Source organism: Ursus americanus, chromosome 2, assembly GCF_024610735.1.
Source record: "Ursus americanus isolate L20-20 chromosome 2, mUrsAme1.1.p, whole genome shotgun sequence".
Classification (NCBI taxonomy): domain Eukaryota; kingdom Metazoa; phylum Chordata; class Mammalia; order Carnivora; family Ursidae; genus Ursus; species Ursus americanus.
Genome location: NC_142128.1, coordinates 43,672,640 through 43,693,002, shown reverse-complemented (window position 1 = coordinate 43,693,002; position 20,363 = coordinate 43,672,640). Strand labels below are relative to the sequence as shown.

General features: G+C 45.2%; 1 pseudogene; it reads right to left on the bottom strand.

Annotated features, from left to right (window-relative positions):
• Nucleotides 1-4,441: 4,441 nt before the first annotated feature.
• On the bottom strand, nucleotides 4,442-7,321 carry LOC123783620 (T-cell surface glycoprotein CD1a-like; annotated as a pseudogene).
• Between the last annotated feature and the right edge of the window lie 13,042 nt (nucleotides 7,322-20,363).

Below are 20,363 nucleotides of genomic sequence, written 5' to 3'. Positions count from 1 at the left end.
GCCACCCAGGTGCCCCATATCTCTATGATTTTTGCTTTAAATTTTGGATCAGGCATATTACTTATCTGCTTCAGTTAGTCCCTGGCTGTGACCTTTTCTTGTTTTCTTTTAGGATGAATTCCTCCATTTTGGCATTTCGTCTAGGTCTCTGTCTTCTGTGTATTATGAGAGCCTGTTATATTTCCTGTTCCTGAGAGTAATGACCTTATGAAGAAGATATCATATACTGTACAGGGCCTGTTGCCTCAGGGAGTGTCTCTGGTATGTGCTGTGTGTATTCTGCTACTGTGTTTCAACTGTTCTTCCCCTCCAGTCAGTCATCTGCAGAGGATATCCTTGACTGTAGTGGGGAGTGTTTGGGCCTTACACAGTGTGTGGTGAGTTTTAACTCTGTGTGCTCTGGTCTGCTTATTAAATGAGACCTGTTGAGATTTTCACTAGAACTGAAGTTTTGCAGAACTATATGGTCAGTTCATGTGGTGACTGTGGAAATTTCCACTGGTCTTCTGGGGGAGGAGACTACTGCTCTGGTTCTCAGGCACACTTGCCCAAGAAGGAAAGCACTTGAAGAGTACAGGGGGTGGGATGGGTGCAAGCAGTATAGGCCACCACTGCTGACACCGTCCTGCTTACTGAAGTTCATTTATGCTGAGTGGCAGGGGAGGGAAAAAGCACCAGCCCTACCCTCTCCCCTAGAGAAGGGCTTCCCTACTGCTGCTATCAGGGAGCACTCCCAGAAGAGCAAACATTTTCCCTTGGTATGTTCCAGGTGTCCCTGAGATCCCTGCCTTCACCTTATCTGTGTCCTGACTTCTACCCACCAGGCAGCACAGTGACGCCTGTGTTCAATCCCAGGCATTAAAACTCCAAATATTAGAGACCTGGCATGTCAGGAACCCATGCTGGTTGTCTGGGGGAGGGTCTTGCCACACTGGAACTGGTGTAGGTTTGTCCCAGAAGGGCAGTTGCACCCAGGCACAGGGGCATGGAGTTTGTAGTAAGGTGCAGCAAATAACCGGTGTCCATGTTAGCCACCCTATATGCTCTGTGGTGGGGGAGAGTAATGGTGCCCACCAACTCTTTTATCCCCAGAGAGGCAGTGCCACCTCTCCCAGATGAACCCCCAAAAGGTGAAACAGTCTCTCCCATGTGTCCCAGGGGATCCTTAGATTGTGCTGTCTGTTCCTAGACCTCTGCTCTCTTTCTTCGCAGGAGCACTTCAGTGCCCACTGGACTCAACATCAACCACAGCACAGACCTCTAAAGCTCCAGTCTTTGAGCTCCACTGGTTGCAAATTTCACAAAAATCAACCACTCTCACTATCCTAGTCAATGGATGTGGGAAAGTCTTTTCCTTCTGTGATACCCTGGGTGCTCCTCTTTCTCTTTCTCTTTCTCTCTCTCTCTTTCTCTCTCTCTCCTCTGTACATGACCAGGGCTTCCTCTCTTCCATAGAATCTATAATTGCATCTTCCCCCAAAGCATGACTCCCCACCTCCTACCTTCCAGGATGTGGCCTCTTGTCTCCTTCTAGTTGTGAAGTTTTTTCTGTCAGTCCTCAGATCAATATCTTGGCTCTTCAGAAGGATTTGTTATTCACCTAGCTGTGTTCCAGGGTTGAGGCAACCTTAGGGTCCTACTACTACTCCACCAACTTAGCTCCTCCCCACTGGTACTCTTCTTTTCCTTTCTTTTCTTTTTTTTTTTTTTCCTTTCTTTTCTTTTCTTTCTTTTCTTTTATCTTTCTTATAGTGAGAACACTTTGGATGTACGCTTTTAGCAAATTTCACATATGCAATTACTCTGCCTTCTTTCATGAGGATTTCATCCTCAGGCTTGCTTCTCTGGTGGTGAAAAATGGATGGTACTTGTTTCTATCTTTGTGCCCTGCACCTTCTCAACCAGGACAGGAGAGAGCATCTCTTCCCCCCTCCATCGACCACAAGAATCAGACTTTGTGGAACCCGTGCTACCTGGAGCAGTTGTCTGGCCCTATTGCAGACGTCCCATGATTTGCTGTCTCCATTCCCATATTTTCACCTTTGCCACCTCTCCCATTTCAACATTATTTTCCAGAAATATTCACATGTCCTGGGCTGAGACCTTGCATGTGGTCCGTTTGAACATTCTCCTGCCCTGGTCTCCTCTCTCAGCCCCTAAACAAATTAGAACTAACTTCCTTTCCGCTAGATCAACCCACATTAGCTCCTGTATTAAGAAAATAGAAATACAATGAAAAAGATAAACAAATCAAGAAAGCAAAACTTTCAAGCTACGAAGACACAGAAGACCTTTTCCTCCCCACTACTTGACACTCAAAATGTCCCAGCTACATGGTCAGGGCTTTAGAATGGTTTGTTGAATTAATTAATGAAACTGAGAGTAACTGAAGTCTAGCCATGGACGTCTCCACTCGCACTGCCATGGGGGTCGTCGCTCACAAAGGTCCATCTTCATTATTCATGGAGTCTTTCTGTGCTGATTGGCCTGCCTGCTGATGTGGCTTTGTAACCCCAGACACATGCACCCACTGTTATTCATAGAGGCAGGGAGAGAGGCCTGAAATGTGTCACCCACTTTACGTGTTGCCTGGTGAGGCTGGACCAGGTGCCCCTCTGCCTTTCTGTGCTAATTCCCACACTGTAAACATGTGTCTTCTTCATGGTTCCTTTGGGGCCACATTTTCTGAATTCTACGTTCTTTCTTCATGATTTCAGTGTTAAAAAAGGCCCTGAAGCCCAGAGCTGCAGGGCTGACTGGTGTTCCTAAGGAGAAGAAGGTGGGATGTGACAAAGGCAAGGCTTGATCAGGCTCCCAATGCAGAGCTGTGGGCCATGAGTTCAATGGTAATGAATCAACATTGCAGTAAATCCAGGAAAAAGAATAGGACATTCAAGGCATCTATGTGGAACCACTCCAGAGAGTGCTAAATAACATCTAGGACGCTATGATAACACCATGGAAAGGGGGGGAAGAGCTATATGTGTGTATTTATAAGATGTAGACTGTTTCCTGTCTGTTTGCTTCTAAAAGCATTGTGGGCAGCACAGCTATGGGGCTGAAAGGCAAAGACCCTGGCAATCGCAGTACCCAAGCTGAGAAATGTTACACTTCTGGGCTAGGATTTCATCATAGGGATATATGGCACACAATGAATTATTTAGAAATACACACACACATGTATACATATATGTATACACACATATATTCATACACACACACACACACACACACACACACACACACACACACAAAGAAGCTGTCTTTAATCAGAAACAGTTATGAAACCAGGCTATGTAGTCTTCACTTGGCAAGCGTTGTGAGCAAAGGCTCCCAGGAACCCAACCTCGTACTCCCCCCAGGAACAATGGCTCAGTGCCTGTCCCTCAGTGGCTGTAACACAGCAGTCATGAATGCAGGAGGCTCCTTCCTGGATCCCCATTCATTCCTGAGCACAGTACTCTTACTCTCTTTCCCAGAGCATCTATTTTCCGTTCAGGGACACACTGGCACTGCCACCTCTCAGGCATCACCTATATCAGCACCTCTCACAGTTCATGTACCTGAGAATCCCTTGCTGATTTTGCTAAAATGCAAATTGTGATTCAGTGGGTCTCTGCTGAGACCAAGACCCTGTATTTCTAACAAGCCCTAAGGTGACAACTCTGCTGCTGTCCCTGAGCCCCAGAAACATTAAGGGCCTGAATTCTGCCTTCTTCTTATTCAGAATACTTGGAACAACAGGTTCACTTCAATAGTAAATAACTGGAATGTTCACAGGCAAAACTGTGGTTCTCCTCAGGATGTCAGAGATGAAACAAGGAGCCATGAGATTGTGAAGTCCCTTGGCCAAATGAGAGGGCTTTTAACAAGAAGAGCACTACACGTCTCAACCACTACAAACATGTCAGGAAGGAAAAGAAGAAGAAAACCTATAAATTTGACAAAAATTCAACACAGATTCTATTGAGCACATATCCCATGCAGGTGAGACACCTTATCAAGGAGAGAAAAAATATTTAAAAGACAGGGACTTTGCTCTCAAAAGACCTAAGCATTAGAAGGAGAAAATGTACCCAAGTGGGGACAAAAAGGGCTGAGGTTCAGGAATAGGTTTGCCAAAGTGCAACTAAACATTGTGGGAAATCTCAGTTGGCAGGGACTGCTTCCAATTGTAAATCAGGGAGGGCTCTGGAGGAACTAACATTTGATGCCTGATGTCCCATGGATGTTCTTGGACTTCATTCCATCCAGAGTTAAATTCTGAGTTTTAAAGTCCTGGAATCAGGTAACGACAACAAACCCCACTAATTACAGTTAGCTTATATTGACAACTGATGATTAAGGAAAAATGAAAGACTAAAGTTCCACATAGACAGTTGCAAGGACATCACCACTGAGCTGGGTTTAAGTATGTCCTGGCCCCTGGGCTGGTGGGATATCATTCCAAAGGGAGGCGAATGCACTGAGGTCTCCAGTGTGTTTTCCTGGGAGGAACAGAAGAGGAGTCTTTCTGCAGCAAGTGGCGGTGAGGACAGCAGGGGAGAAGGGCACTGGGAGCACTAGTGGTGAGGACAGACTAAAGATAGGGAGACACATGGGAAAGAGCAGGAAGGTGGCTCCAGAGACGTACCAGCACTTCCAGAGCCACAGCGCCAGACCTGCCAGAAGCACCAGGGGCACTATCACCGCCAGGAAGACCAAGCCCATGGAGTGGGGCTGTTCTGTGGGTTTGGTGCACAGATGGTGTCACTTCCCATCCACCCAGGGGCGAATGGCACTTCCCTCGTCCTCTTTGCTCCTGTCACCTTCTGCCTCACCAACCATCCTTCCTCTCTCTTCTCCCATTCCTCCTCAGAGACGGACCCAACACCCAACTTTCCACATCCCCTCATCTGCAGGACCTTCACTCTCAGCTTTTCCATTTCTTGAGTTACTGATTTTCTTTTTTTTTCTTTTTTTTTTTTTTTTTTTGTCATTTTTGGTCTGGAGTCCCTAGATTCCCAAATATTTCATCTGGCTCCCCCTCTCTGCTCTAGCACTACCGTCCCCCTTTCCCAGCTGGACCCCAGCTCTTTCTCACCCCAGTAGAGGACCATGTCCTGGCCTCCTAGACTGCTGTGTCTCACCAGGCACGACAGGCCAGCTGCCTCCCTGGCTTTCACATCCAAGGACATCTGAAGATACCACGTCCCATCAGCATGGGGCAGGACGTCGCCTCGCTGGGTGCCCCGCTGCTCCTGCTCACCCCGCATCCACATCACCCACACGGGCTTGGGGTGGAAGCTGGAGACATGGCACACCAGCAGCAGACGGCCGGGACCGGGACTGGGGCCAGTGGACAGCCAGGCCTCTGGCCTCACTGCAGACACAGGAGATATTCACAGACTGAGAGGGTAGATATTCACATCACTTTAAATAATCACATCTTTCTACCTCTACAATCCTGTCATCATCCCTCCCCCCCCTTGGTTCCTTCCTTGAGGGAATGATGCAAATTTAGGAGTGCAGAGTAGAGAATTCATGGAGGGAGGGAGAAAGACTGACCTTGTCGCTGGAGATATGCCTTCCCTGCATCAAGAAGACCCAACAGGAGCCAGGGGCAGGTGTCACTGAGAAGCTTCTGTGCTATTTCATTGGTAACATGGCTCTGATTGAATAGTCTGCAGATCTGCTCAGCCCTACTTCCTCCCTTTGGCGATGGCCACCATGACATGCTCTGAAAACTCATGAGATCTGATCCTTGATAAGCAATCCTCATGAAGCCGACTGATGCTTCTCCAAAGTGGGAATCACAGCTTAATACTACCTGAACCTGAAAGGGATCTGGGGAAGAGAGACTGTGAGTTACAAGACAGGAGGAGTAAAAGAGAGTTAATGAGATTAGTGGAATGCATGGAGGGCAGAAGAAGAGGTAGAAGTTTAGGGGATTATAGGGACTTGAGGAAAGATTGGTTTGAGAAGTGGCTCAGACAAAGGTGAAGTGGTGGTTGCTGGAGGTGGAGAGAGAGGTGAAAGTTTGAGGAAGGAACAAACGTTGGAGGAGAGACATAGATGATGGGGGTATAGAATAGGGAAGGGTTCAGTCGGAGAGCTAGGGTAAAAACAATCTAGGTAGAAGGGAGTCCAGTGCGAACACACAGACAGGCATTGCTGATGTGACTGAATGAAGAGAAAAGCACAGTTCAAGGACTCAGTCACAGAGTGAGGGAGCTAGGGTGCCTGGTTGGATGCCAGGGAAAGGGGTGGTCATGGGAGACACTAGCGGGAGAGAGGAAAGCACAACCTGCAGTCAGTGAGAAGAGTGGGAGGTAGCAGAACACGTGAAGCTTTTCAAAAATTGGGATCTGGATTCTACCCCCAGATGGCTGTGATTCCATTTTATGGCAGAGAGAGGTGAGGTTCAGAAGAAAGTGGAGTTCATTTCCCACAGGAAGAAAGAACTCAAGGAGACACAAGTGTCTGTCAGCTCCATCCCAACCACAGGGAACTGAACATCACATTCAAACTGCCGATTGCTGACATGGTTATGACATATCGAAATAGTTCTAATGGAGTATCTGTAGAATATGGTTTCCATTTCTTTCAGCTCCTCGTTGCTGACGTTGCCACGAAGACCAAGGCTGCAGGTGAATGAAAGCACCGGTCTTGCTGCCCCAAGCATGAGTCTGTAACTCATCCAGCCACGCTGAGCCTTGATTTTTTGTCCAGGAAATGTTGTAAAACGATGTGGTGAGGATAATTCCGAAAGAGATCAGCTCCTGGAAGGCTGTAGCAAAAGGACAGTTACAGGGAGGAAAGGAGGGCAATGGGAAGGAGAAAGAATGGAGAAGAAGGTGCCAGGGAGGAGAACCAAAGTCTGAGTATAGGGAAGCCATATTGTCTCAGGAGACATGTGCTGCCCAGAGCCCCGAGCTATGTAACCATCCTTCAGAAGAGCAAGGGTCCCTGGGGTCAGGGATGCTCAAATGAACAAGGCTGACGCTCCCAACCCCAAGTATGACTGCACACACAGAAAGACACAAATGCACATATGTACACACATGCACACACAGAGATCACACATATCCTCACACATATGCACATATACCAGCACAGCTAGACAGACACACACCCCCACGTGTACACACACAAACACACAGAGATGCACTTAGGCACCTAAACACATATACACATAATCAAATGTACACAAACACGTGTACATACATGCACACACACACACACGCAATTGCACCCACTGGGCAGGGCCAGAGGTCTCACCATCTTCACTGTCACCATCTGGGAGGAGAACGGCCAACAGCAAAATTTGCAGGAACAGCATTGTATTTGCAGATGGTCTTTCCTTCTCTTACAAAGTGGGCCTTTGGTGTTTGTTCTAACAAACCTACCCCTCACACAGCACCTCTCCTCTGACTTCCTTCTCAAGACACAAGCCTTCCCGAGTCTCTGCCACAATGCACATGGGCTCCTCCCTCAACCCTGGACACCTACTCAGACTCTCACTTCCCCTCCTGGTCTGATTCCTTCTGGCTTCCAGCTTCTCCTTGTCACCAGCCTCCATCCTGCTCCCCGTCCCCTAGTTCGGTTGCTACAGAACCAGTCCTGTGTGGCGTGGAAAGGTGACCCTACCTCTTGTAGGGTCCAGACAGTAATCCATGAAAACATGGCTCCCAGCACCCAGCCCTGGAACCTGCTGTCGCTGGGTCCCTCCTGCCCTTGTGACACCCCATGTATTTACTTTCCCATCTCTCCCCCAGCTCATTCACATCTCTAACTTCGCACTGCTTGTGTTAAAAAACTAAATCAACCAGATAAATTTGAAGATCTAATTGGTTTTATTAAGTGATTCAAGAGTCAGGCAGCATCCCATCTTCCAGGCAGACGGGAGGTTTGTGGAGTGTTGTAAATGGGAGGTTTTTATAGGAAGGAAGTTGGCAAAAGAGACTGGAGTGTTTCAGGGGAGGTCACCTTCCCTTATTTGGGAGAGCAGGGGGTCTTACTATGCAGGTGACTTACCCTCCTTGGAGATGGAGAGATGTGACAGAGAACCTCACTGGTGCTGGCCAGAGAATTCTCACTGGCAGGTGAACATTTCTGGGGGAGGTGGGAACTGTAGTTAGGTTAGGGATTAAGCAATCTTGGGGGACTTGGTCTGACCCGGGTGCCATTTTGGGCCAACGGATTTCTTTCTTTCTTTTTTTTTTTTTTTTTTTTAAGATCTTACTTATTTATTCGACAGAGATAGAGACAGCCAGCGAGAGAGGGAACACAAGCAGGGGGAGTGGGAGAGGAAGAAGCAGGCTCATAGCGGAGGAGCCTGATGTGGGGCTCGATCCCATAACGCCGGGATCATGCCCTGAGCCGAAGGCAGACGCTTCACCGCTGTGCCACCCAGGCGCCCCCAACGGATTTCTTTTTAACAGTTACTCTGTTTGCTTGTCCAGATTCCCCCTTGACTGCCTGTCTAACAATATCAGCAACCACCTGTGTGCCATGATTCTTAGGGAAGAGCCACTAGCCATCACAGAAACCACAAGACATTGAAACATCTGAAAAATATCCCCTCTGTCTAACTTGCATTAATATATATTGACTCATCAAGCAGTCACCTAGCACCTGCTGGATGCAAGCACCGTGCTACACTCATGAAAATACAGTGTTCGCAGAGCAATCACTGTATGCAAGGAGCTTTCAGTCTACTTGGGAAGAAAAACACATAAACCAAGAACTGTACATTTTGGTGTGCTGAGTTAGTTTTTCTTTGGTTATTTTTTTTTTTAATTCCACTGTAGTTAACATACCATGTTAATTAGTTTCTGGTGTATGATATAGTGATTCAACAATTCCATACATTACTCAGGCTCAGGAACATAAGTGTAATTTTACTCCTCTTCACCTGTTTCCCCCATCCCCCCATCCACCTCCCCTCTGGGAACCAGCAGTGTGTTCTCTATAGATAAGAGTGTGGTTTTTTTTTCTTTTCCACTTCATTCTTTGTTCTTTTATTTTTTTCTTAAATTCCACATATGAATGAGACCATATATGTATTTGTCTTTGTTTGACTGACTGACGTCACTTACCATCATCATCTCTAGCTCTATCCATGTTGTTGCAAATGGAGGGATCAGTTATTTTTATGTCTGAATAATATTCCATTGTGTGTATATTCCATTCCACATCTTTTCTCTTTATTCATCTCTCTATGGATGTTTGCATTGTTTCCATATGTTAGATACTTAGTAAATAATGGCGCAGTAAACACCAGGGGTGCATAATTCATTTTGTGTTTTCACATTCTTGGGCAACTATCCAATAATACAAAAAATATCCAGTAGTAAAATTGCTGGATCATATAGTTATTCTGTTTTAAGTTTTTTGAAGAACCGCCATAGTGTTTTCCACGGTGGCTGCACCAGTTTACATTTCTACCAACAGGGCACAGTGGTTCTTTTTTCTCGACACCCTAAACAAGACTTGTTTCTTTTGTGTGTGTGTGTGTGTGTGTGTGTGTGTGTGTGTGTGTTAATTTAACTGATGTGACAGGCGTGCGGTGATGTCTCTTTGTGGTTGTGATTTGCATTTCCCTGATGATCAGTGATGATGAGAATCTTTTCATCTGCGTGTTGGACATCTGAATGTCTTCTTTGGAGAAATGTCTATTCATGTCTTCTGTCCATTTATTAATTGGATTATGTCCTCTGTTAGGTGTTGAGCTGTTCAAGCTCCTTATATATTTTGCATACTAACCATTTACACATATGTCATTAACAAACATCTACTTACATTCAGTAGATTGTCTTTTAGGCTTGTTGCTTGCTTCCCTTGCTTTGCAGAAGCATTTTATTTTGAGGTAGTGCAACAGTTTCTTTGTTTTGTTTTGTTTTGGTTTGGTTTTGGTTTTGGTTTTCTGCTTTTGTTTCCCTTGCTGAGGAGGCATATCTGGAAAAATGCTGCTATGGCTGATGTCAAAGAACTTATTACCTCTACTCTCTTACAGGATTTTTACGATTTCAGGACTCACATTTAGGTCCTTAATCCACTTTGAGTTTATTTTTTCTATGGTGTAAGAAAGTGGTCCAGTTGCTTTCTTTTGCATGTAGGTGTCTAGTTTTCCCAATACCATTGGTTGAAGAGACTTTCTATTCCCCATTGCATATTCTCGCCTCCTTTGTCAAAGATTAATTGGCCATAAAATTGTGGGTTTGTTTTTTTTAATAATAATATTTTTTATATTATGTGAGTCACCATACAGTACATCCCTGGTTTTTGATGTAAAGTTCCACGATTCATTAGTTGCGTATAACACCCAGTGCTCCATGCAATACGTGCCCTCTTTACTACCCATCTCCAGCCTTGTGGGGTTATTTCTAGGTTCTCTACTCTGTTCCATTGATATATGTGTTCATTTTGTGCCAGTACCATTCTGTTTTGATCACTAAAGCTTTAGTATAACTTGAAATCTGGAATTGTGATATCTACAGCTTCAGTTTTCCTTTTGAAGATTGTGTTGGCCATTCAGAGTGTTTTGTGCTTCCATACAAATTTTAAGATTGTTTGCTCTCATTCTGTGAAAAATGCTGTTGATATTCTGAGGAGATGCATTAAATCTGTAGCTTGCTTTGGGTAGAATGCACATGTTACTAATATTTTCTCTTCCACTCCATGAGCATGGAATGTCTTTCCATTTCCTTGTGTCACCTTCAATTTTCTTTTTTTTAATAATAATATTTTTTTATTATATTATGTTAGTCACCAGACAGTACATCCCAAGTTTTTGATGTAAAGTTCCATGATTCATTACTTGCATATAACACCCAGTGCACCAAGCAATATGTGCCCTCCTTAATACCCATCACCAGCCTATCCCATCCCCCCTGAAGCCCTCAGTTTGTTTCCCAGAGTCCACAGTCTCTCATGCTTCATTCCCCCTCTGTTTACCCCCCCCTTTCTTCTTCCCTTTCTTCTCCTACCAATCTTCCTACTTCGTATGTTCCATAAATGAGTGAAACCATACAATAATTGTCTTTCTCTGCTTGACTTATTTCGCTTAGCATTTTCTCCTCCAGTCCTGTCCATGTTGCAGCACACGTTGAGAAATCGTTCTTTTTGATGGCTGAGTAATATTGCATATTGGACCACAGCTTCTTAATCCATTCATCTGTTGAAGGGCATCTCGGCTCCTTCCACAATTTAGCTATTGTGGACAATGCTGCTATGAACATTGGGGTGCATATGGCCCTTCTCTTCACTACGTCTGTATCTTTGGGGTAAATACCCAGTAGTGCAATGGCTGGATCATAGGGTAGCTCAATTTTTAACTTTATAGGGGACCTCCACACTGTTTTCCAAAGTGACTGTACCAACTTGCATTCCCACCAACAGTGTAAGAGGGATCCCCTTTCTCCACATCCTCTCAGGAAAAAACATCCAGTGGAAAAAAGACAGTCTCTTCAATAAATGGTGCTGGGAAAATTGGACAGCTATATGCAAAAGAATGAAACTTGACCACTCTCTCACACCATACACAAAGGTAAACTCCAAATGGATGAAAGACCTCGAAGTGAGACAGGAATCCATCAAAATCATAGAGGAGAAGATAGGCTGCAACCTCTTTGACATCGGCCACAGCAACTTTTTTCACGACACATCTCCAAAGGCAAGAGAAACAAAAGATAAAATGAACTTTTGGGACTTCATCAAGATAAAAAGCTTCTGCACAGCCAAGAAAACAGTCAAAAAAACTAAGAGGCAGCCCACGGAATGGGAGAATATATTTGCAAATGACACTACAGACAAAAGATTGGTATCCAAGATCTACAAAGAACTTCTCAAACTCAATACATAAGAGACAAATAATCAAATCAAAAAATGGGCAGAAGATATGAACAAACACTTTTCCAATGAAGACATACAAATGGCTAATAGACACATGAGAAACTGTTCAAAATCATTAGCCATCAGGGAAATTCAAATCAAAACCACATTGAGATACCACTTTATGCCAATTAGAATGGCAAAAATTGACAAGGCAAGAATCAATATAATTAATGATCAGTATATACTTTTTGCCATTTCGTTACTTATTTTGTGTTTTTTTAACTTTATTATTTTATTTTATTTTTTTATAATAATATTTTTTATTATATTATGTTAGTCACCATACAGTACATCCCTGGCTTTTGATGTAAAGTTCGATGATTCATTAGTTGCTTATAACACCCAGCACATGTGTTTGTTGGCTTTCTTTATTGACATACGTGGATTCTTCTCTCTTGATTTTTTGCATATGTATTACTAATTTTTGAATTGTTATCATTCACTTTGTATATAAGAGCTTCTCTCTATAGCAGTCATTATTAAGTTCACTAAGTTTAAAATCATTCCTACTCCTCTCCACCCCTAAGTTTTTGAAATATGCATCCTTTTATTTTGTGAGTCCCTTGACTGATTTTATGGATCTCCTCATTTTTACTGTTTTTCTAATTCCTTTCCTTTCCTCTTTCCTTTCCTTCCCACTCAGAGTCCTCTTTAACATATCTTGCAGCGCAGGGTTAAGTGTTCAGGAATTCCTTTCACTTTAATTTGTCTGGGAAACTCTATCTCTCATTCTATTCTGAATGATAGCCTTGCTGGATAGAGTGTTCTTGGCTGCAGATTTTTTCCTTTCAGTACTTTGGATATATCATGCCATTTTCTTTCTGATCTATAATTTCTACTGAAAAACCAGCTGATGCCTCTATGGGTTTCCTTTGCATATAACTTTCTTTTCTCTTGCTGTTTTTAAATTCTCCTTCATTGCTACTTTTTGCTATTTTAATTAATATGCATCATGCTGTAAACCTCTTTGTGTTGATTTTGTTGGAAGCTCTCTATGTCTCTTGATTTTGATTTCTGTTTCCCTCACCAGTTTTGGGAAGTTTTCAGCTATTATTTCTTCGAATAAATTTCTTGCCCCCTTTCTCTCTCTTCTCTTTCTATCATCTATAATGCAAATGTTTTCATGTTAGATGGGTTGCTGAGCTCCTTAAGTCTATTTTCTTTTGTATTTTTTCCCTCTCTCCTGTTCAAATTGATTGCTTTCCACATCCTCTCTTCTAGATCATTGATCTGTTCTTCTGCTTCCTGTATTCTCCTGTTCATTCCATCTAGTGTATTTTTAGTTTCAGTTGTTGGGTTCTTCAACACCGACTGGTTCTTTTTTTACGTTTTCTGTCCCTTTGTTGAGGGTCTTATTAAGGTCCTCTATTTTTTTCTCAAGTCTAGTGAGTAACTTCATGACCATTACTTCAAATTCTCTATCAGGCATATTACTTATCTCCTTTTCACTTAGCTCTCAGGCTGTGATTCTGTCCTGTTCTTTCATTTGGCACATATTCCTCTGTGTCCTCATTTTGTTTAAGTCTCTGTTCTCTTTCCGTATGTTAGGAAAGTTAGCTACATCTCTTGTACTTGAAAGTCATGGCCTGGTGAAGAAGTTCTGTAATGTTCTGCAGTGCAATGTCCGCTGTTCACCAGAGACTGACACCTCAGGGGTACCTCCTGTGTGTGTTGCGTGTCTGCAGTAGAAGCTGATGCACGTTTTTTTTTTTTAGGCCAGCAATTTGCAATGGTCATCTTTGCCTGTTGTGTTTTGGGTTTGGTTCTGTGTTCTTAGTGGGCCATTCAGCAGGCTCCTCAGCCTTAAGTTGTGTCAGATTAAGTGATTGTCATAGACAAAGTTGCACTGATCTACAGGGCACATTCCCTGTGTTGTCCCCTGAGAAGCTTTCATTGGTGGAAGGGCCCTGCGATAGCACAAATGTCTACCTAGCCCTCTTCTGGAGCCTCAGTCAGAATGTTCTGTGTAATTATCTTTCCTTCTGCCCAGGGCAGATTCACTATGCAGTAGAGTGGCCCTGTCAGGAATGCTTGGGCATCACCAGGCTTGTGACACCACTTTGGATGGGCTCCTGCCAAGATCTTATTGGAATGCGCAGAACCTCAGAATAGCATGGGGGTGGGTGGCATGGTGTTAGCAGAGATTCCACAGGTTTGCTGTCGAAGCAGCCTACACCCAATGGGATGCAGGCAGTCTGGGTTGGAGGGGGCAGATCCGCAGAAGCACACTGGGACAGCGTGCACAGTGTGAACAAGGTTTGCACAGGCATGCTGGGGGAGGGGAACTGGAGCTAAGGGTCTGACTAGAGGGAATATGTCTGCAGGGGAACATTGGTGTGTGGCATGCTAATAGCAAGGGAGTTAGTGAATGTTGGCTCTATGTGGGTTCCCACAGTTGTCTGTGTGCTCAAGCTTAGGGGAGGAGGGGGAAATGGCTCCTGCTGGCTCATGTATTTCTCGAGGAGTCCCCCAACAATCTTTGTCCCTTTGGGGCATGCTCTGAGAGTTGAAAAATTGTAATCCCTCCCCCAGGCATACTTCAAACTGTGTCTTCTATGCTGTAACTCTCTGGGGCTGTTGGCGGTGCTATCTCTTAAAGACCAGGGAGATTCAGTTTCCTCTTGACCCTGTAGATCTTCCAGAGCTGAGCCTGCTGACTTTTTATATTCCAGGTGTTAAGCCCCATGGATTGTAAAAACTCCAGAAATCATGATTTTCAAAGCCAAATATTATGGGAATCCATCTACCCCAGGTGGGCTCCCTGGTGTGAATCTGTTTCTATTCCCTCTCTGTGGCCATGCATCCCTTCCCTTCACGGTCATCCTGTGCATCCCTTTAGCTCCCCACCCCAACTCCGCCCATCCTGCCCTGTTCAATGTAGCCTCTTCTCTACATTTAGCTGTGGACAGTTAGTTATGTCAGTCTTTGGGTCATTTTCTTGGTTATTTACACTGATGTGGGTGTTATCTAGTTGGAAGAGGTGATCTTAGGGCCCTCGTCCAGCATCACCTTCCCCCGAACTTCATGTGCTTAGTCTTATTATAACGTACAGGCTCTACCCAACAACATGACTGCTTAAACTATTTTCTAAGAGTCACCCTTAGCTGATGTTTGCCCACCCAGAATCATGGCTTCATTGGTTGCCTTCGGACATTACATATACATTCCTGTTAAAATGGATACCCAACATCCAAATGTGGGACTGGCAAGTGGTAGGTGCTCAATGATTATTCTTGAATGATTGAATAATTTGGTTGAGCAATCTATACATTAAATGCAGTCCTTACCAAAATAACACCAGTAGTTTTCAAAGAGCTGGAATAATCCTAAAATTTGTATGGAAATCATAAAAGACCCCAAATAGCCAATGCAACCCTGAAAAAGTAAAAGCAATGCTGGAACCATCATGATTCTGGACTTCAAACTACATTACAAAGCTGCAGTCCTCAAGATAGTATGGCACTGGCACAAAAACAAACACATAGGGGCGCCTGGGTGGCACAGCAGTTGAGCATTTGCCTTTGGCTCAGGGCGTGATCCCAGCGATCTGGGATCGAGCCCCACGTCAGGCTCTTCTGTTATGAGCCTGCTTCTTCCTCTCCCACTCCCCCTGCTTGTGTTCCCTCTCTCGCTGGCTGTCTCTATCTCTGTCGAATAAATAAATAAAATCTTTAAAAACAAACAAACAAACAAACAAACACATAGATCAGTGGAACAGAACAGAAAACCCAGAAATAGACCCAGAAATCTATAGTCAACTAATCTTTAAAAAAGCAGGAAAGAATATCCAATGGAAGAAAGACTGTCTCTTCTCAAATGGCGTTAGGAAAGCTGGACAGCAACCTTCAGAAGAATGAAAGTGGATCACTGTCTTACACCATACAGAAAAATAAATTGAAAAATAGATGAAAGACCTAAATGTGAGACAGGAAACCATCAAAATCATAGAGGGGAATACCGGCAGCAACCTCTTTGACCTCAGTCATAGCAAGTTCTTACTAGACACAGCGACAGAAGCAAGGGTAACAAAAGCAAAAATGAACTGTTGGGACCTCAAGATAAAAAGCTTCTGCACAGTGAAGGAAACAATCAACAAAACTAAAAGGCAGCCTACGGAATATGAGGAGATATTTCAAATGCCATATCTGATAAAGGGTTAGTATTCAAAATCTAAATGGAAAGCAACACCAAAATAAAACTCAACACTGAAAAATAAATAAAGCAGTAAAGAAATGGGTACAAAACATGAATAGACACTTTTCTAAAAAAGACATCTAGGTGGCCACAGACATGTGAAAAGACGCTCAACATCACTGATCACCAGGGAAATACACATCAACACCGTGAAAGACCACTCACAAATATCAGAATGGCTAAAATTATCAAAACAGGAAGCAGACGTGGGTGAGGAGGCAGAGACAGGGGAACCTTCTGTTGGTGGGAAAGCACCCGTGCGGCAACTCTAGGCAACAGGATGACGGCTCCTCAAGAAGTTAAAAATAGAACTTCCCTATGATCCAGCAATTGCACTACTAGGTATTTACTCAAAGGACCCAAAAATACAGATTGTAAAAGGCACATGCACCCCAATGTGTAGCAGCATTATCGACAATAGCCAGGCTCTGGAAAGAGCCCAAGTGTCCAATGACGGATGAATGGATAAAGAAGTTGCGGCATATGAATAGAAAGGACTATTACTTGGCCATCAAAAAGAATGAAATTTTGCCATTTGCAGTGATGTGGATGGAACCGGAGTTTATTATGTTAAGTGACGTAAGTCAGTCAGAGAAAGACAAATACCACTTCACTTGTATGTGGAATTTAAGAAACAAAACAGATGAACATATGGGAAAGGGGAAAAAAAAAGAGAGAGAGGGAGGCAGACCATAGAGATTCTTAACAATAGAGAATAAACTAAGGGGTGACGAGGGAGGCAGGCAGAGGACGCGTGCTAAGGAGAACAGTTGTGATGAGCTGTGGCTGTTTTATGAAAGTGATGAATTCCTGAATTCTAAAACTGAAGCCAAGATTACACTATATGCTAACCAACTAGAATTTAAGAAAAAATTGAAACAAACAAACAATAAGTAAATTTTCTGTCAGGCATATTACTTATCTCTTTTTCACTTAGCCCTTTTGCTGTGATTTTGCCCCGTTCTCTCATTTGGGACATCTTCCTCTCTCTCCTCATTTTGTCCAACCCTTTCTGTTTCCGTGTGTCAGGAAAGTTAGCTCTGTTTCCTGCTCTTGAAAGCACTGACTGCACGAAGAAGAGGTCCCGTGGTGACCTACAGTGCAGGGTCCCCTGTTCTTCAGAAACTGGCACATGAGGGCGTCTCGTATGTAGCCTGAGGTGCCCTCCTGTGGTGACTGACCTGCATTTGCCTTCCGTCCTGTCATCTGCAATGCCTCTCATGGTCTGTTGTGGGCAGGGTTTGGTCCCTGCGGTATTAGTGGGCCGGTGTGGGGCCTCCGTGGGTTTAAGTTGTGTCAAACCAAGTATTTGCCAAAGATGGAGTATCAGTGAACTGCAGGGCACATTCCCTGTGTTGTCCCCTGAGAAGCTTTCATGGGTGGGAGGGTCCTGCCGTCGGACCAGCTTTCAGCCACCAGGCCACATCTGGGGCAACAATAAGAAAGTTTTGCATAGCTTCTGTCCAGGACAGGACTCCCTTTGGAGTGGTGGGGCCCCCGTCAGGGCTGCTCGCACCCTGCCAGGCTTGTGGCACCACTCTGACTGGGCTCCCCCCAAGAGCATGCTGGAATACGGAGGTGGGGTGCAGGATGTCTGGAAGGTTTGCATAGGTAAGCTCTGGGAGGGGACTGTAGACAATAGGACGCAGGCACCTTGTCCTTTCATCTCTACAAAAACCCTGGAGTAAATTTCTGCCGGTCACTTAGCAGCAAAGCAGGAAATCAATTCCTGATCAGTGGTTTGTGAGAAAATCCATGAAAACACCCAGGACAGGGATTGCTCCAGGTATCAGTGTTAATAAGCAAGACCTGTGACAGGGTAAGAGTGTCACAAGATGGGGACACATGAAGAAAAAAGCAAACAGGCAAAGAAACGAATAGAGGAATGTTTTCAAGAATCCAAGGGAAGGAAGAGGGAAATAAGGAGGAAACTTCCAAGGAAGAGAGACATTAACCCAGTGTCCCCCCTGGGCCACATCCACGTCCATCAGAGGGCAGCTTCCAGTCTAAGGGCAGAAATCCACCTTGTTGGGCTGAAACCACATGGGGATTGTATTGGCTGGTGGACTGGGGAGCTCAGGGTCGGTGGGGTTCCAGCCCTTTCTGTGGGTCTGTGTGTCTGTCTTCGCTTTTCTGATGTTTTGGTTTTGCTGTTGCTGCTGTTTTCACCATCACTGAAGTATGACGACAAATGAACATTGGACCTCTGGACAGCATGCAGCATTCCAGCTGCCCAGGGAGGAAGGCTGGGAGGCACCACGGGCCGTGCGGGACCGCACAGGCTCTAACAGGTGCAGCAGAGCCTGTGACGGGACATGAACGAAGGTCCTCCTGAGGAAAGTCTTCCAGCAACTCCTCAGAGAGGAGGGCCTGAGGAACCATGGGAGCCCGGGGCACATGGGGCGTGCAGGGAGCTGATGCTCACGTCCTTACCTGAGTGTCCCCAGGGCGGCAGGCTGCATTTTAGAAGGAAAATGCAGAACTGGTCAAGAAAACTTCTACTGAGGCAAGTCATGAAATTTAATATTTTATGTAGCATTCATCACGTTAGAATATTTTTATTACTACCTTCTTTTAAAAACATAAAATGAGGTAATCACTTGATGTTTGGTGTACATGGACATGGTGACATTGAGCCCACAACCAAGCCAGTTGACTCGGCCACCACCTCACACCCGGAACTTCTCTTTTCTCTTTCTTTTCTTTTGTTTTTCTTTCTTCTGCTGAGAACAGTTGGGGTCTAACCTCTGGGCAAATTTCATGTATCCAGCTATTCTGCCTTCTTGCATGCAGACTACATCCTCAGGCTTGCTTCTCTGGTGCTGAAAATGGATTGTACTGGTTTCAGGCTTCATACACTGACATCATCATCCAGGAGAGGAAGGGCATCTCTTTCCCCTGCCATTGACCACAAGGATCAGGTTCCCTGTGACCCGTGCCCCCTGGAGCAGGTGCCGGGCCCTGAACCATCACTGTGAGTGATACAAGTGGCCTCTGTCTGGTGATTGGCCTGACCTGCCGGTTACCTGTCCATCCTTCAACCTGTCTCATTGTGGCCTCAGGCTGATCAGAGCCCAGGGCTACACACGAGGGCGGAGTCAACCAACCAAAATCCACAGGGTGGCCACAAAAGGGGAATGAGGGAGACTGCAAGTTAGAGAAACAGCCAAGCACTCTGATCCATGAGAGAAGATTCCAGAAGTCCCATGATTTCTTCTACCCACTCCCATATTTTCACTTTTGCCACCTCTCCCATCTCAACATTATTATCCAGAAATGTCCACATGTGCAATGGTAGAAGCCTGTATTGGGTTCCTCTGGAAGTTCTTTTGCCCTGGGCCCCTCTATCAGCCTCTGAACAAATTAGAACTAAGTCCCTGTCCCCTAGGTCAACCCACATAAGTTGCTGACTAACAAACTGGTTAGAAACAACAATGAAAACCACATTCAAATCAGGAAAGCAAAATTGTCAAGCTCCTAAAACAGTGATGACCTTTTCGTCCCCACTACTTGACACTCGGGATGTCCCTGCTGCAGGTCAGAGCCCGAGAACGGTTTGTGGAGTTAATTAATGAAAGCGAGGGTCACGGAGCTCTAGCCGTGGCGTCTCCACTCGCACTGCCGTGGGCGTCGTCGGTCACAAAGGTCCATGTCCATTATCACAGAGTCTGTCTGTGCTGACGGGCTGCCTGCTGATGTAGATTTGAACCCCACACATGCGCGCACCGCTCGTCGTGGACACGTGGAGCGTCCCGACATGGGTCACCCACCTCGGGTGACTCCGGGGGAGGCTGAGCAGGGGTTGCTTGGCCTTCCTGTGCTCCCCCCGCATAGTGAACACGTGTCTTCTTTGCTGTTCTTTCAGCGCCACATGCTCTGCGTGTTTGCGCTACTCTAGGGATGTCACTGTGGAAAACGGCCCTGACGCCGGGAGCCGTGGGACTGACTGGTGTCCTAAGCCCAGAAGGCGGATGTGCCTCATGACAAAACAGCTGTGCAGGCGCGGCGATCACAGTCGTTAGCTGGGACATGTGCGCACTTCTGAGCTCATGTTTCAGTAGAGGGAAATACTCCATATACTACCTTCCTCACAAACACATCTACATACTAGAGAAGCTGTCTTTAAACACAAACACACATGAAACCAGGCTGGGTAGTCATCGGGTGGCAAGTGTTGTGAGCAGAGGCTCCCAGGACCCCAACCCCACAATTCCCCCAGGAGCAACGGCTCACTGTCACGGACTCCGTGTCCTCAGGATGGTCACACGGCAGCCACGGAAGCCAGAAGGCAC